The sequence below is a fragment of the Aquarana catesbeiana genome, linkage group LG02, assembly GCF_042186555.1.
Source record: "Aquarana catesbeiana isolate 2022-GZ linkage group LG02, ASM4218655v1, whole genome shotgun sequence".
In the NCBI taxonomy this organism is placed as follows: domain Eukaryota; kingdom Metazoa; phylum Chordata; class Amphibia; order Anura; family Ranidae; genus Aquarana; species Aquarana catesbeiana.
This window is the reverse complement of record NC_133325.1, coordinates 104,914,129-104,931,017: the sequence shown is the minus strand read 5'-3', so window position 1 is coordinate 104,931,017 and position 16,889 is coordinate 104,914,129. Positions and strand designations below refer to the sequence as shown.

At 41.7% G+C, this 16,889-nt stretch overlaps 1 protein-coding gene across 9 annotated transcripts in view; it reads left to right on the top strand.

Annotated features, from left to right (window-relative positions):
* NBEA (neurobeachin) overlaps positions 1-16,889 on the top strand; it is a 919,734-nt gene that overhangs the window by 656,474 nt on the left and 246,371 nt on the right. The window lies entirely within an intron of this gene.

Genomic DNA, 16,889 nt, shown 5'->3' with positions numbered 1-16,889 from the left:
ATGCACACGGACGTTTTTACAGCTGCTTTTTTGAGCTTTTTTTGCAGCTTAAAAAGGCCTGTCTATGTTAGTCTATGGCTTCATGCCCACCTAGGCGTTTTTGAGCTGCAAGTGGCATAGGCGTTTTTAAGCTGTAAAAAAAACCCTGGACCAGTGGGTTCTGAGAGACGTTTTTCAGCTGTAAAAACGCTCTAACGCTGAAAAACGCTCAAAAACGTCATTCACCAACGTTTTTTAGCGTTTTTGATCCATTGAAAAAAAAAAAAAAAAAAAAAAATTTGAAAAAAAAAAAACGCTCAAAAACGCTAACGCGGAAAAACGCTCAAAAACGCTATTGCAAAAACGCTGAAAAATGCTGAAAAAAGTTAAAAAAAATCACTGCAAAGATACTGGCGTTTTCATAACGTTTTTTAACAGCCTGTGTGCATGAGGGCTTATAACTGCCCAATCACACAGAATAGCCTTGTGGGTGGTACCACTTACAGTTTAGGGCTACAATGGTATCTTCTCCCCATCCACTCTTTCTCCCAACATGTTAGCACATTTCCATGCAGGTCCCACTCCTGCCTCTCCCTCTCCCATTCTAAATACTGCTGTACAGGGCATCCAAGAGGCAGAAATCATGTCAAATTCAAGTACTTTTATGAGATGCATTGAAAAGAAATACATGTCACATGTCTGTTTTTGTCACCTTGGAGTTCAGCTTTAGATTAAATCTGGCACAAGTGTGTGTAGTTCGATTATATGGTATTGGGGGGGAAAGAACAATCAGAGAACTGCAAATATAGTGTTAAAATCCTCAGTAGATGCAGAGATAGACTAGGTAGCTGAATTTGTGTATACTTTTCTACTTTTTCCTATACATTTTTTAGAATTTCCTCCACCCATTCCTGCCTACCAAGCCCCATCCATCAAATTAAGAGCCCACAAAGGAGGGGGTGGGACCAAAGTCAACTTTTCCATGAAAACTTGAGTATAATTTCAGTTGCCTGTATCTCCGAATTGTATATTCCTTTTGACATTTAGCACTAACCTTTGCTTATTCATTTTTTTTTTTTTTTTTTACCCTATGCTCAGTTTTGCCTGAGGTATAATTGCCTATGATAGCCATTGCCATACTAAAGCCAATCTGTGGCTTCAAAAAAGTTCCTTCAAAGCTCTGTGCTGTACCTGCTGATAAGCAAAGTAAATGCTACTTCTGTTGTCCACACCACTGGACACTGCTCTGATGCTGTGTATCGCCTGGCTAAAGCTTCTTCCAAGACCATTCAAGACTATCGATCTCCTGGATCCCCCCTCAGCACTCAATGGTTCTTGCTGCTCATCTGCACATCGCTACTTTATCCAATAATGGGTGGAGGTCAGAAGTACCAACCACTGAGCACCACTGGTTACCCAGGAGATTAACACTTCCGGAGGTGTCATTCTCAGATGGAACTTTAGCCTGGGATTACTAAGCATTAGAGCAGTGTTTGAAGAACCAAGTGATTAAGATCGACCCATGCTGTGTGATTCACGTGCTGCCTGGACTGCTTGTGGATTTGTATCCTACAGTCAGCCAACAGACTGATGCATTACATGTGTAGTGTAGTGGCCTTTTCCTTTTTGTTGAGAAACCTCATGTTGGAAAATCTCTGCATATGATTTCACCTCTTCTCAGGTCCCCCGCCTGCACTCCTGGCCCCTCCCTCCTGCTGGGTGCCCCCCAGAGCAAGCAGCTTGCAATAGTGGCTCCCGAGCCGTTGCCCTGTGTCTCCATTCACACACACAGCCGCGACTTAGTCCTGTCCCTCTCTCACCTCCCCTCTCTCTCTCCTCATTTGCTCGCTGACTGTGATTGACAGCAGCAGGAGCCAGTGGCTCCCACTGCGGTCTTAGCCAGTGAGGAGGGAGAGACCCAGCAGAGCTGAGGCTCCTGTGCACAGGACTGGTAAGTATTGGGGGGCTGGGGGCTGCTGCACAGAGAAGGTTTTTTTACCTTCGTGCATTGAATGCATGCAAACGACTTTGAGCCTTTACTACCATATTAGTATAAAGTAGTCCCCTTTGTGGATGCAGATAATACATGTGTCATCTATAGGCAATGTATAGTTTATCTAATGACCAACTATAGCCCGTTGATAATCACTGAACCTAGCCCAAAAAAAAAATCTTTGGTTTGGATAGTGTGTAGAAAGGTTAGAACCTCTGTGTAAAATGTCCCCCTGTGATTGCCTTTCGTAGCATTTGGACAGGAAGTGGTAAAAACTCTTAACTAGCACAGATGCAGCAGTAAAATTCTTTGGTTGAGGTCCTACTTTAAAGCTGAACGCTGGAAAACTAAAAAGTCCTCCCTTGCAGTAGGGCTGCATTGGCCCTCCAAGGGTTGACTGCCTGTTTATGCCTAGAGGACCGGGTACAGCAGTTTTACTTATCTGACCCTCCACTCCTGCACGATCGTCTGCACTGCTAAACCAGTCCTTTTGCCTTTTCCCAGAATGTCCTCTGCTGTCATTAAAAGAAAGAGATGCAGGGCCCATAATCCTGCACTGGATGTGAGGACACTGTGGGACAGTCCACTACTGGAGCAGATGAATCCCATTTGATGGTGGTGTTGAGGATCTGGTTAGTAAAAATACGCTTACTAACCCCTAGCCAGAAACGAGCAGGTAACCCTTGCAGTGTGGGGCGATGCAGCTCACTGCAAGGCAGGACTCTTAAATTTAGAAAGTTGGTGAAGGGTGACGCCACAAAATGCATATAGTGGAAAATATGCCAGTCCTATAGAATTTTATCGCAATGGTAAGGGTAAAATAATGTCGCATTCCACAAAATAGCTTTCTCTGCTGTGAGAAAATGACAAATACACTTTAAAGTAATGGCTGCATTATTGTCTCATAAACCTGCATAAGACATTATACTCAGCTTGTTTCTTTACTAACTTGTCAGATATCACTTAGTTTGTGAGCAAACGGTTCTGAAATATTAATGCATGAAAGCGAAGTCGGCAATCTCCGCTGTGGCACTGATTAAAGGCGTCAGCCTAAGTAAGTGTGATGGTGCATTTCAGGAGAGAGAAGTCAGCGTCAGTCTAGCACAAACACACAGCAAGGATGACAAAATGAATCAGTTCTATTTGGTCTGGTGCTAGGAAGGTTCTAGGAAGAGTGCAGATATGTGCCTGCTCACTGCTTTATGACCTTGAAGATGAATTCCTGAGCAGCTTTATGTCTTGTGTACACCTAAATGAGTATTGATGGTGCGTTTCTGAAAGCGTGCTGATGCAGTCTGCTGTACACAATGCATCAGCCATGTGTCTAGCCAGGCATGGTACCCTGTGATTGAACGGTCTTTTATTTTTTTTCTGGCAGCACTTGATAATTCGGATGTTTTTTTTTTTGTATTCTGATATATTCTACTTAAACTGTTAGGTACATTTTTTTAACTAGGTTGCTGAGAAGGATTTTGGAATTCAAAACCTCCATCATAATAAAGTTCTCACTTATAGAATACATAAACCCCACACTATAAATGTTATGTTTGGTGGCAAGATCTCTGAAACATTGTGCCTATTTTATACCTGACTTTAAAATGCTTGTAAACCTCAGACATGAAATCTGAACAAAGCATATCCCTCTTTAGTGTGTACATTCTCAATTAAGAGCACTAAGTGTCATTTCTGTCTGCTACTTCATTCCTCTACTATCAGCATGCTGACAAGTTTTCCTAACACCAAGAGAAAAATGGTGATGGGAGGAACCTCCATCTGATTAACAGCTCTGTTCCTGTGTGAAGGGGGTGTGTGCCTTCCCTCCAATCAACTCTCAGAGCTCTCCTCGCTGAGCTCTGCAGAGTGTAATTTCAGCGCTCTGCCCCGTTTTCTGAAAGTAAATATGAAGTTTAAGCACCCAGTGTTGCGTAAAAGAAAAAAAAAGCACCTCATGGTATGAAGAGTTCATGATTTTTGCATCAAACATTAGAGGCCCGACTGTATTTTGCATCAGTCCTTTGTCTATTATTTTCCATCATCCATGAGAAGTATCAAAAAGACTGCCTCCATGTGCAAGTTGCACACAGAAGCTTGATTTTTGAATGCATCAACATATAGAGCAGGGTTTGTCAACCAGGGTTCCGTGGAAGCCTAGGGTTCCTCCAGAGGTTGCTAAGGGTTCCTTGAGCAATGAGCAATTTCTGCCTCTCAGGTAAGTTGATCTTTTTAGCTATCTGTAAGGGGGTAAATCTTCCCAATAACCACAAGTGTAAGGAGCAGGGGCGTTGCTAGGTCTACAATAGATCTGGGGCTATAGCTCATAGCAGCGTAGTAAAGAAAGTCATACGCTTGGGTGGGCATACAGATGTATATACAGTAATATACGTGTGTGTATATATCCCCAGAGAGCCCCCCACTTACATCAGGGTCCCCAGAGAGCCCCCCCATACATCAGGGTCCCCAGAGAGCCCCCACTTACATCAGGGTCCCCAGAGAGCCTCCTCCTTACATCAGGGTCCCCAGAGAGCCTCCCCTCCCCTTGGGGACCCCTGCAGAGACTCAGGGCTATGGGCACCAAATTCGGGGCTATAGCCCCAAAAGCCACCCCCTAGCAACGCCACTGGTAAGGAGCATTTTTCCCACTGTCCATCATACTAACATATAATGATTTATATTCATGAGCTATAGTCATGTTCCCTGAGACCAGAAAGTTATTTTAAGGGTTCCTCTGTGCTGAGAAGGTTGAGAAAGGCTGATGTAAACTATTCATCGTTTTTCTTTTTAACACACAATACAAAAGTACCAAGCCAGATTATCATAAAAATGTCATATTACACAACTCTGCTGTGGTACCAGATAAGGTCTTGTTTCCAAAATAATAGCATGCTGTCAAAGATTTGAGAGTACCATGGTTCCAGAAACAATGCCATGGTACACTGCCAACTCCAAGAGACTGCTTAGTAGACTGCCCTGTTAAACTGGCATTTTCCCCAGAGACTGCCGGGATTGCTCCAATAGACTGCCTTTCTGGATTTCTAAGTCACAAGAGACTGCCTTTATAAAGTGCCTTCTCAGGCTTGGCCCCCTACCTCTGCATTTGCAAGTATTATTTGGGACTTGTTCTTATTTCCTGGTGGACTATACAGAAATATTGCACTACATCACTGAGCAATGGTAATGCGACAATGTACCACCAATAATAGGGCCCTTGTTGGTCAGAGAGGCTTATTAAAATCATTTATGGACTGGATTTTGTACCCATGGACGATATGTGGTTTACCAGAATTTTAGTATGCAGAAAAAAATTATCACTCACCTTACGCAGCCAGAGCACATTATAAATGTAGCAGTAATAATGGCAATTATCTTTTGCCAAGTCAAGTCCCTTGGCCTTATATAAAAGATATGTTATTATTATTATACAGGATTTATATAGCGCCAACAGTTTGCTCAGCGCTTTACAACATGAGGTCAGACAGTACTGTTACAATACAAATTAATATAGGAAGAATCAGAGGGCCCTGCTCGTTAGAGCTTGAGTTTGTCGCACATTTTTGCATGCAGCAAAATATGCGGTTGCTTCTGTGTTTGGGGTGCCTTTAACAATTCATTGGCATCAAAAGCATAACTAGTTAATTTTAGGTATTTAAAGGTGGCCAGACACTATACAATCTAATTGTACAGTCTCTGTACAATCTTCTTTAGATTTACCAAAACTATGTAATAGTAGGACACGCTTATCCAATTACTCTGTATCCAGTCAGGCAGGCCCTTGCACTACATAGTTGATGGTAGAGCTAAACAAGGTTGTACAATTGGATTGTGTAGTGTATGGTGAGCTTTACAAACTTCCAGGGACACACTTCTCCTGTTTTCATTACTACAGCTCTGCTCCACATAGGCTGTTGTGTGATCGCTCAGCTTCTGCTCCAAATGATCGATCTGTGGAAGAAGGTGGTAAGGTACAATACAATCGATCAGCAGAGAAATCACTAGCTGTGTATTCAGTGAGAACAGTGCTCACTGATAATGACTGCATGCAAGTACAGAGGTGGTAATCAAGGAGATTTATATAGGAGAGGTATTGCCTTCTGTAGAATATAAAGAAAGCTTTTTCTTTTTTTGCAACAGTGGTACATTAACTACTTGCCGACCAGCCTCCGTATAACGCCAGGTTGGCTCCCCTGGTCGAAACGCCGTAGCTGTATGGCAGCCACTTTAAGGGCAATAGGGGGCGTGCACCGCAATGCCGATGTGCGCGGCCATGATGTCCGCCGGCGACAGGCGATCGCTACTCAGAGAGCCAGAACGGGGATCTGTCAATGTAAACAGATCCCCGTTCTGTCAGGGAAGTAGAGAGATATCTGCTGTTCCTAGTGATCAGGAACAGCGATCTCTCTCTACTTCCTGTCAGTATACTCCCCCCACAGTTAGAAACACCTCCCTAGGACATACTTAACCCCTTGATTGCCCCCTAGTGTTAACCTCTTCCCTGCCAGTGACATTTATTCAGTAATCAGTGGCTATTTTTAGCTCTGATCGCCGTATAAATGTCAATGGTCTCAAAAAAATGTCAAAAGTGTCCAATCTGTCCACCGCAATGTTGCAGTCCCGCTAAAAATCGCTGATCACTGCCATTACTAGTAAAAAAATTTAAACAAAAATGTCTAAATATATCCCCTATTTTGTAGACGCTATAACTTTTGCGCAAACCAATCAATAATATACCCTTATTGTGATTTTTTTTTTTTTTTTTTAACATATGTAGAAGAATACATATTGGCCTAAACTGATGAATTTTTTTTTTTTATTTTGGATATTTATTATAGCAAAAGTAAAAAATATTGTTTTTTTTTCAAAATTGTTGCTCTTTTTTTGTTTATAGCGCAAAAAATGAAAACCACAGAGGTGATCAAATACCACCAAAAGAAAGCTCTATTTGTGGGGAAAAAATGGACGTAAATTTTGTTTGGGTACAGCGTCGCACGACCGCGCAATTGTCAGTTAAAGCAACACAGTGCCGTATCGCAAAAAATGGCCTGGTCTTCAAGAGGGCAAATCTTCCGGTCCTTAAGTGGTTAATGGCATATTGCTAGAAAGGGAAGCTGGCATTTAGAAAAAACAAGGAGAACTTAGCCTTTAACTGTATATTTATGTATTCAGTAAGTCATTCAAGACGTATTTTTACTGTGAGATCAGCAAGTTTATTGCAGTAAATCATTCCTTTAAAACTATTATGTTTTCTCTAATGTACTTTAAGGATGTACACAGAAGTCCTAGTCTCTTTTATAGGCAAATTTTAACTTCTGGATAAAAAAGCCTTGTCAGGTCGGTATTGTGGCAATGGTTAATGCATATTTGAAGCACAGCAATCTTATTAGCAGTGCTGTCAATGTAAAGAACACTCCATTTCCCATGCTTTCTGTAATAACCTTCCCGTGTTCCGCTGAGGTAACTCCCATAATCGGAGTATATTGTCAGCTCTCCTAGCCTGGGCAAGCATGAAATGAAAAGCTTGTTTATATTGATCTATTTTTTCCTTCAATGTGTCCTTGATGCCTTCTCTCAGTGAAGAACAACTATTAGGTTTCTGTGTCTATTTTCTTATTGATAAATGCAGAACCTGCAATGCTGTAGATACACGTCACATGATCCCTGTAATAAGTTAGGTTTTTACAAATTACAAAACCAATCTGCCCATTGCCACATGCTGGTAATATAAGGGGGGCTCTGGTCTATTTCTTGTCAGATGTCCCAGGTTGTTGGTAGAAGATTGGTGTACTTATAGCAGTTGGTGTTTCATGGGGCCATGCCACTACAGAAAATACAAATGGGGCAGCTTTTCTGTTCTCCTTACTTATTAATGTTGGTCAAAGGGATGGAGTAACCAAAGCTGCTGTCTTGCCCGACGTCTTATTCTGGCTATACTATTCTCTTGATGTCCATGTGTTTTTTCACATTATTGGCTACAGATTAGTGGTGTCTAGAAGACCTAGAGAGCCAGGAGTGGAATGGGTTGTATGATCTCTGATTCTGAAGTTCCATGAAATAGGTGGTGTGATTTTTCTCTAAATGCCACATAGGGGGATATCCCTTTAACTGTCAGCTGAAGTAGGGCCTTGATTCCCAGACATTGGAAGTCCCCTACATTCAGGGGTGTATCTACCGCAAGGCAAGCAAGGCACTTGCCTTGGGTGGCGCTTCCCCCAGGCAGAAGGGACACTACGAGGACCGCAGAGACGCTCCTAATATGTGGCACTTGAATTAATCATGTCTCAGGGTCTGATGAGGAAGCTGTTCACTGTGAATGGTTGCAGCTTCCTAACCAGACCCTGAGAAAAGAATGCATGCCTCCCCAGGGGGCTGTCCAGCAGTCTGCCTGCCGGCAAGGAGAGCTTGGGGCTTCAGTAGTATTAACAGCTTGGTTATACTGGTGCCCTAAGCTCACCATGTTACTGGATCAGCAGAGCAGCCTAATAAAATGCCCACATGATAGACAGTTAAAGCGTTCATTCACAAACTTTTCTTCTCAGCATTACATACTCACATATTGTGTGTAATATGTCCGCCTGTGTCAGATTTCGTCGGAAAGAATAACTTATATTATTCACTGCAGGCGGTTTCCATCTTCATTGTGGGCATTTGAAGCCCACAAGCATTTATTTCCTGGATGTGGTGAATGCTGTGCTCCCAGCATTCACTGCTCCTTCCCGCACATGCTCAGTGGCATCCTGGGAAGCCTGAGACTAGCTCCCAGGAGTCTGGGAGAGGCTAGAAACACGCCTACTCCCACGGGAGGAGAACCAGGAAGTGCAAAGAAGAATAGAAAAATAAAAGGTAATTACGGCGATTTAAATTTTTTTAAACGGCATGTCAGCATCTAGGCAAGGAAGAGAATACATACAGATATTGTTCAAAATTTGGGTGGAACCCCGCTTTAAGGTTAAAACTCTGTTCTCTAGTCCTATCTGAGCTGCCTGACTGACGCACACCAGTAATACCAGAGACTGCATGTTACTACCCCACAGTCCACCAGAGACCCCAAATAGCCATTTGAGAAGGGGGGGGGGGTCTAGTCATGCCTAGGCCAGCACCACTGCCCACAATACCTATCATACAGGAATGGGTTACAGAACTAAATTATATCATGCAAAATAAATTGACGTTGCTCTCAGTCACTTAATGTACCATCAATATTACTGTACAAGTATCTTGTTGTGGCTTCTACCATTGTCATTATGCCACGTTTTTCAATGAAACTTTATTCTTTACAAAAAAAGAAAAGAACAGTCGTTGTATGACCTCATAACACACCTTATTTTTTCTGTACATCACACTTTTAAATTTGTGTAATTCCTCGCATCTGCAGATTCCCAAAACTCATTTGTGGTACATTGAAGACCTTAAGTATACTTAACACAGAATTGAAGTAAGAGGTTGTATTTTAGGATACTCTCTGAAATCTGGCTTACCTTAATTTGATATGTTCCCTCAGAGTGCTTATTAAGGATTGTATACGTGATTATTACCTATGAATGTCCTCACTTGAGGTGGTATCCTGGAGAGCATGTCATCAACACTGTTCTGCTGAATTCTGCTGTGCTTTATAGACAATACAAAGTGCTGCTTTTAGAGAGGGAGATCTTTTTAAATACATCTATCGGGACTCTTGTCAGAGGTGTTCATTTCACTAACACATATCTATCCTTATCCTCACATCTTGAATGAATTGCCCATTTGTACTGTACTTGAAAAGTGTTGCCTACAATGGTCATATCAATAGCAGAACCTGTATATTACATATACGAGAAGTAAAAAAAAAGAAATGAAGTTCCCTTGAAGTAGATTTCCAGATGTTTGGAAACATTAGGATTTCCTGTCAGTACATTTAGGTAACACTGTGATGAGGTTAACTTTCCATCCTGCCAGCCTTTTCTAGAGATCAAAGCCAGCTTTCCACATAAATGGCCTTATCGCTGATTTAATGTGGTGCACCAGAATCAGACCTTCTCCCTCTCTCATTTGAAACGGCCATCATCACTGTAAAGTCTATTGCAAAATAAACATATCTAATTGTAATTGTCACCTTTGTGTCTATTTGGCCACATGCCAATGCATCTCTTCTTCACTAATCCCGAGCCACCATTCTAACTTCTAGACGTCATTGGTAACAAGCCTTTTTTCCGCATTTTTATGTCAAGCTCATTAATTATGTCGGCTTTAGATATCGCTCATGCGCCTTACGCATATGTAATATACATATAGCTTAAATATGTTGCTGTGGCAAGATAAAAGGCATTATTTACCTGACACGTTACTGTAGTTATGGTAGTGTATAAGCTATAACAAGGTGCATGAAGAAAGGCAGGTAAAGTTAAAAAAAGAAAAAAATGCCTTTCTCTTGAGTTAATTGGAGGACACAGAGATAATCACCAACTTGGTATATCGCCACCTACAGGTGTTGGACACAGCACACTGCTGCCACATGCTTGGAAATACTTGTGTTCTTATTTGCACTGCTATGACAAGTAACTGAATGTCTCCAGCTGTGGAGGGGTTCTGGCCATCAACAAGGTCTACACCAGGGGTAGGCAACCTAGGGCCCTCCAGCTGTTGTGGAACTACATTTCCCATGAGGCATTGCAAGACTGGCAGTTACAATTACTCCCAGAGGCATGATGGGACTTTTAGTTCTGCAACAGCTGGAGGGCCTCCAGGTTGCCTATCCCTGGTCTACACCATAGGCTGGCTTTTAGTGATTCATTCCCAGGAGGGCAGCTGTGAGGCACCGGTTATGTCACCAATACTTCAACATTCCAGTTAGTTGGTATATAATAAAAGCAAGAAACATACTGTAAATAATCCTTTATTTAACAAATTAAATTACAGTGTTTTGATGTAGACCTGCATGCATTGTGATTTTTTTTTTTTTTTTGGGGGGAGGGGGTTGGGGTGGTTGAGGTTTAAAGAGACATTAAAGCCTCATTTATAATTTTGTAAATTGAGATGCTGTTATCAGGGCTCACATGCTCTTACTGTTTTTTTTTTTTTCTTCTCATTCTGTTATCTTTATACTAACCCCCATCCACACTGCCCAGCTTTAGTTATGTGGGAGCCCCCTGTGGAGTCTGGCGCTGGAGTCTAAACTTGGTGGGCACTCCCATTTTTAACTACAAACTTCTGTGCAGCTGCTCACAGCGCTGCACACACAGGCACAAGAGAGACAGAACCAAAATCTCACCTCTCCCTATCCCTCACAGTGGCTTACAAGCTTAAGGCCTGGAAAAAGCAGTGTTAAAAATGCGTCTTTGAATAGCATTTATGGGCGTTTTTTCATGGGTTTTTTTTTCAATAAAAACACTCCCTATAATGTAGAAACGCCTAAAGACGCCAAACACAGCTAACAGCTTGTTACAGCATTTGGGGGCGTTTTTGGGCTTTATTCATTTTTACAGCTCAACAGCCTCTGCTTCTGGACTCACAGGCTGTCTCTTTTTTTTGCTCCTCAACGCTTGGGCCTCTGACAGTTTGTGTGCATGGACACATAGGCTAACATGGAGGGGCATTTAGAGGCAGTAAAAAAAAAAAAAAAGTCAGACGCCCCTAACAGCAGCTGTAAAAATGTCCTGTGTGTATGAGCCCGTAGCTTTGGTTCTTGGTATTGGCATCTCGTTTCTTTGGTATTAGTATCAAATTTTACGGGTAAAAAAATGGCCTTTCAGATCTATTTATAGTGCATTCTATACACGTGACTATGGCTTCAGGTACTGTAAGTAAAATGGGCCTTTGGATAGGTTATTTTTTTTGGGGGGGGGTTCATACCAGCAGCTAGTGGGGGTTTGCTAATATCCTGGAGTTGACCTTTATGCTTCCTTGAATACACTTGTCTATATCTCCCCATAAGTGTGCATGATAAAGCAGTTGTGAGGGTGTTGTACAGTATAATTTAACACAACTGTTGGGATAGTGGGCAGACTGTAAACCTAATTGAAGGTGCTGTAGGGTGTTCCAAATATCCAGCATAAAGAACTGTTGGACTAATAGCCCAGGCAGTTGTCAAATTAAATCCATTCACTAATATCTCATAGAAGAGAAAAAAACTGCAGCTTTCATTAAAAGAATACCTGGTGATCTGGTCATGAAGGACCTTGTTCAGGTAATGCCGGTCTCCCAATTGTGCTCCTGTGTTCTCACCTTGATATATGCTCTCAGGTGTAGTCCGCAAGTGGTTGTGGTAACACAAGTTGCACAGGTATGTTTTCACTGTCAGGAAGGTGGTCGGGAGAAATGATGTGCATCTGACGCTGAACTGAATGCTCATAGACAGACAGGAAGTGAATGAGAGAGACTGGAGGAGATCAACAGTACTGAGATGAAAAATAGAAAAAACATTTTACAAGAAAAAAAGAGACCATGTTGTTTGATACACTTTGCTTTTAGCAAGCTAAATGTCATTCAGTTAATGCCGTATACACACAGGCAGACTTTTCAGTATCAAACGTCCGACGTTCTTTCCGATGGACTTCCGACGGAGTTACAACGGACTTGCGAACAACCGGACTTGCACACACGCTAATGAACTAAAGTCCGTTCGAAGTCTGATCATTTGAACGTGATGACGTACGACCGGACTAGAATAAGGAAGTTCATAGCCAGTAGCCAATAGCTGCCCTTGCATCCTTCGAGTCCGTCGGAAAGATCTGAAACATGTTCTAAATCTAAAGTCCGTCTAGAGGTCCGATGAAGCCCACACACGATCGGATTGTCCGACGGATTCGTTCCGTCGGACCAGTCCGGTCGTAAAGTCCGCCCGTGTGTACACGGCATTAGGCTTAGTAATATCTTATTGTAAGGCAATGGGAAGGACAATGCAAATCATTATTTGGCCTTTTTTGGATAAACCATTTGGATCCAATGGTTTTTTTAGCACAGGTACAGATTCAAATTACAAAATTGTTTACAGCCAGTTGTTTCCAAAATGTATTTGTATGTCTGCCACAAACTTTTAATAATTATTGTAAGGTGAGATATTCTGTTACTTAAAGAGGTTGTAAACCTCGGAGAAAAAAAAGAAAAAAGACAAAGACATGATGAGCTAGTATGCATCACATACTAGCTCATTATGAAATACTTACCTTAGAACGATGCCCTGAATCAGCGTCGGCCCTCTGAGTACAGCGCAGACATCTTCCACCAGAGTTACTTCCGGGTTCGCTGCTCCGGCGCTGTGATTGGCTGGAGCCGCGATGACGTCACTCCCGCGCATGCGTGCAGGAGCCGCCGGTCACAGCACAGCTCCTGAAGAAACGGCACCAGCAGCCTGTTAATTCAGTGCACATGCGCCGATGACGTCGGCAGCAGCGCATATACTGAATAACTCCTATACTGTTCAAGTTTAGAAGATATATTTAAGGTACTTACACGTAAGCCTTGTTAGAGGCTTACCTGTAGATAAAAGTGGTGTAACAGGGTTTACAACCACTTTAAAGAGGTGCTTCAGTCATTTTGAAAAATGAAAAGTCGGCAGATACAAAAACTGTAGCTGCTGACTTTTAATAGAGATTCGCCTGTCCCAGCATCCAGAGGTGTCTTCACCGGGCTTTGGCATGGGCAGCCAGCTGTGACTACTTGTGGCTGCACAGACAGCTGCTCACTGTGCTGCACCATCTAATTGGTCTCGCAGATTTCTGAGACCTGTAATATATCCCAGAAGGCTGCGGGGGAAGGAGGGGGGGCGAAGACCACCATGTCAATGTGACTGGAAGCAGGGTAGTAGTAGGGTTGCCACCCCATCCCTTTAAACCTGAACACATAAGAATCACACAGGTTCTGAGGCTAATTTAATGCAGATAAGGCACCATGTGAGTTCAATTACCACCTTAATCAGCCACAGAACCTGTGCAATTAATATGTGTTTGGTTTTAAAGGGATGAGGTGGCAACCCTAGGTAGTGGGCTCCTGTGAAAACCAGGTACCCACTCCCCCCCCCCCCCCCCCCCCAAATAAAAGTGCCAAATGTGAAGGGGGAGGAGGGAGGAGGAGGAAGAGCGGAGCTTCTTCTATTGGGTGAAGTTCCGCTTTAAGGAAGTCAAAAAGAAATGATACCTAGTGGAAGGCTTTGTTCCTTGACTGCTTTACCCAGGCTGGAAATGAACTTTATTAATAACCGGTGCAGCTCTGCATAGAAACCAATCGGCTTCCAGTTTTTTTTTTTTTGTTTTGTTTTGTTTTTTTTTGTCAAAGCTTAATTGAACAAGCTGACTTTAGAAGTTGATTGGCTACCATGCACAGCTGCACCAGATTAATAGGAGAAATAAAAGGCATTCATATATAAAACATATACTGTACACTACAGATGTTGTCATAGTAGTTTTTGCCTTTGCCATTCACTATCCTTTTGTAGAGCATGAAACATCAAACCTAATATTTCCTACCTGAGCACTCAGCAGTGTTTGTTGAAGGAGATGTAATCTGCTCTTTTCGATGTCCTTTTTGTGAACGCCCCTAGACCTGTATTGGAGCCATATTAACCATAAGTCACCCATGGATCAGTCCTTAGGGATGAAGAGTAAAGTACAGATGGCAGGACCAAAATATTTACAGTTTTTTCTATCTGGGCCATCACCTCCCCAACAAAATCTCATGAGTAGATCTAGAAATGGAACTGAGGAGGAGATGGGGCATAGTAAGGCCACTTCAGCAATATAACTAAGGGTATATTGTAGGAACCACTTCCAGCAGCAGATAAGAGCCATTTCCTAACAACAATTTAAATTGTGACGCAAACAAATGCTAGTGCACCATTGACCTCTACCCCCCTCGTTAAAGGTTAAGATACGCTTGTGTAGCATAGGTGGTTTGTAAAATGTTCCCATGGTTTGAGAAAGGAGCCAATAGGAGTTCCTCACTTCCTGGAACATTGCACTTGGTTTCCTCACTGACAACACACTGTTTGCTGTCACATGCTCTTCCAGTGGACACTTCCGTACAATGTGGCATGGCTGCAGATAAGCTTTTTGATGTTACAATTCTGTGAGTTTGCATTTGGCTTTTTAATCATAATAAACTCACTGATGATGCATTTGGCTGGTGTTCATCTTTTGCAAGAGCCGTTTCCTGCAGCAGACCTGAGAAGATAGGTGGCATGGTAGGAGCGTACGTGCAGCAGCAGAACTAAAGTAGTATAGAAGGAGCTGCTTCCAGCCACAGATCTAAGAGCGTAGATGGTATGGTAGCAGACACTTCTTGCAGCAACTGAACGGGTATAGTAGGATCCACTTCCATCAGCAGGACTAAGAGGGTAGGTGGTATAGTGAGAGAGACATCCTGCAGCAACTGAACAGGTATGGGTAGAGTAGGATCCATTTCCAGCAGCAGAACCCAAGGGGTAGGTGATATAATAGGAGACGTTGCATAACTCTACATAAATAAAGGAACATGCCATCATTTTCACTTGCTGAACAAGGTATAGAACTGTAGACAGGGAGCTCAGTGTAATGCGTAGTCTTGCTGGTGGTGTCTATATGAAAGGGTTGGTTGTTTTGTATGATACCAGGGGGGCAGGAATTCTATATGTGGCCAACAAACATATTGAGGTTTTGCCTGCTGAGCTAGCTTATTTTATGAATGACCTTAAAAAAAATGTTACTATATACACAGTTATGGTCAAATTGTACAGGTTTAGAAGTTTGGTGTCCATACCAAACCTTTGTTTTATGTGCTTCCATTCACAGGTATGGACATCATGCAACCATGATTTCTATTTTTTCTTTCTGGTCTCTAAGAAAATTCCAGTTGGATGGAGATATTTCTAATCTGCTGCAAAGGCCAACTGTTAACAAAATACGTCTTAAATCAGTTACATTTGCCTGTGCATTATTACAGTTTTCTAGAATTTATAGTAGGAGTAGTGGTTAATTTCTGCTGCATGTTTATATGTTATGTTTAAGAGTCTACAGGGTTATAAAACAAGATGGGGAAAAGAAAGCAAAGTAGCTCTGTAACTGGCGTTTGATTTGTGGCGTGTTAAAGTCGTTTTTGTGGGAGGACAGTCTTTACAAGCCATGTAATGAGACCGCCCCTGGGAGACCTCATTCCTCCTGTGCTGCTTATATTGATTAATGTGACCTTAATTCATAAAAGATCCTCTAGTCAAGCCGTTCATTTAGATAAACGTTTATTTCATACCTTAGAAAAACGGCCTCGACTCATTCTTTCAGAGACTGCTATTTAAAAATCAATTTTACTAAAGTAAACTGTGTTTGATTGAAACTGTTTTATATACAACAGCTGTACGGACAGGCAGCCTAAAAAAAAAAAAAACATAAGGTTTATGCATTATTGAGTAGTAGTAATTAAAAAAATGAACAGATTTTTAAGATGTGTGTACATTTTATAAACATATGTTTGTATGTTGTGTGTGTGTGTATATGTATCATTATTTTTTTGACTGTGAAAATATAATTTTATTCTTACAAACATGAAGGTGTAACAATTGGCCCTCATATTTAAAGGTTCCCCTGTCCTCACATTTTAGGAAATAGGATTTTAATCAAACTTTCTCAATTCATAAATCTGTGTGTTGGTCCCTGCATTTTCTTTTACTTTTTTTAATTTCATTAAAATTTTCTAAATCCCACCTATCAGATCATATTATCTAAGGCTATCCAATGCTTTTATGTAGAGTCCAAGATTAGAAACGTAGGGACATCCCTCTTCATGTGTGACCACAACTTTACACATTTTAATCTGCTGATTGTTGAATTACCGGTACATTTTGTTTTTCTCTATATCTGTATATTTTCTATCAATTACTTTACATATTTATGTTGATATTAAATCTTTATTCTGGTCTTGTGTGATTCTCAACTACTTTTGTAGCTTTGCATTGGCTCTGTTTTTAGCTAAAGTATCTTTTTGT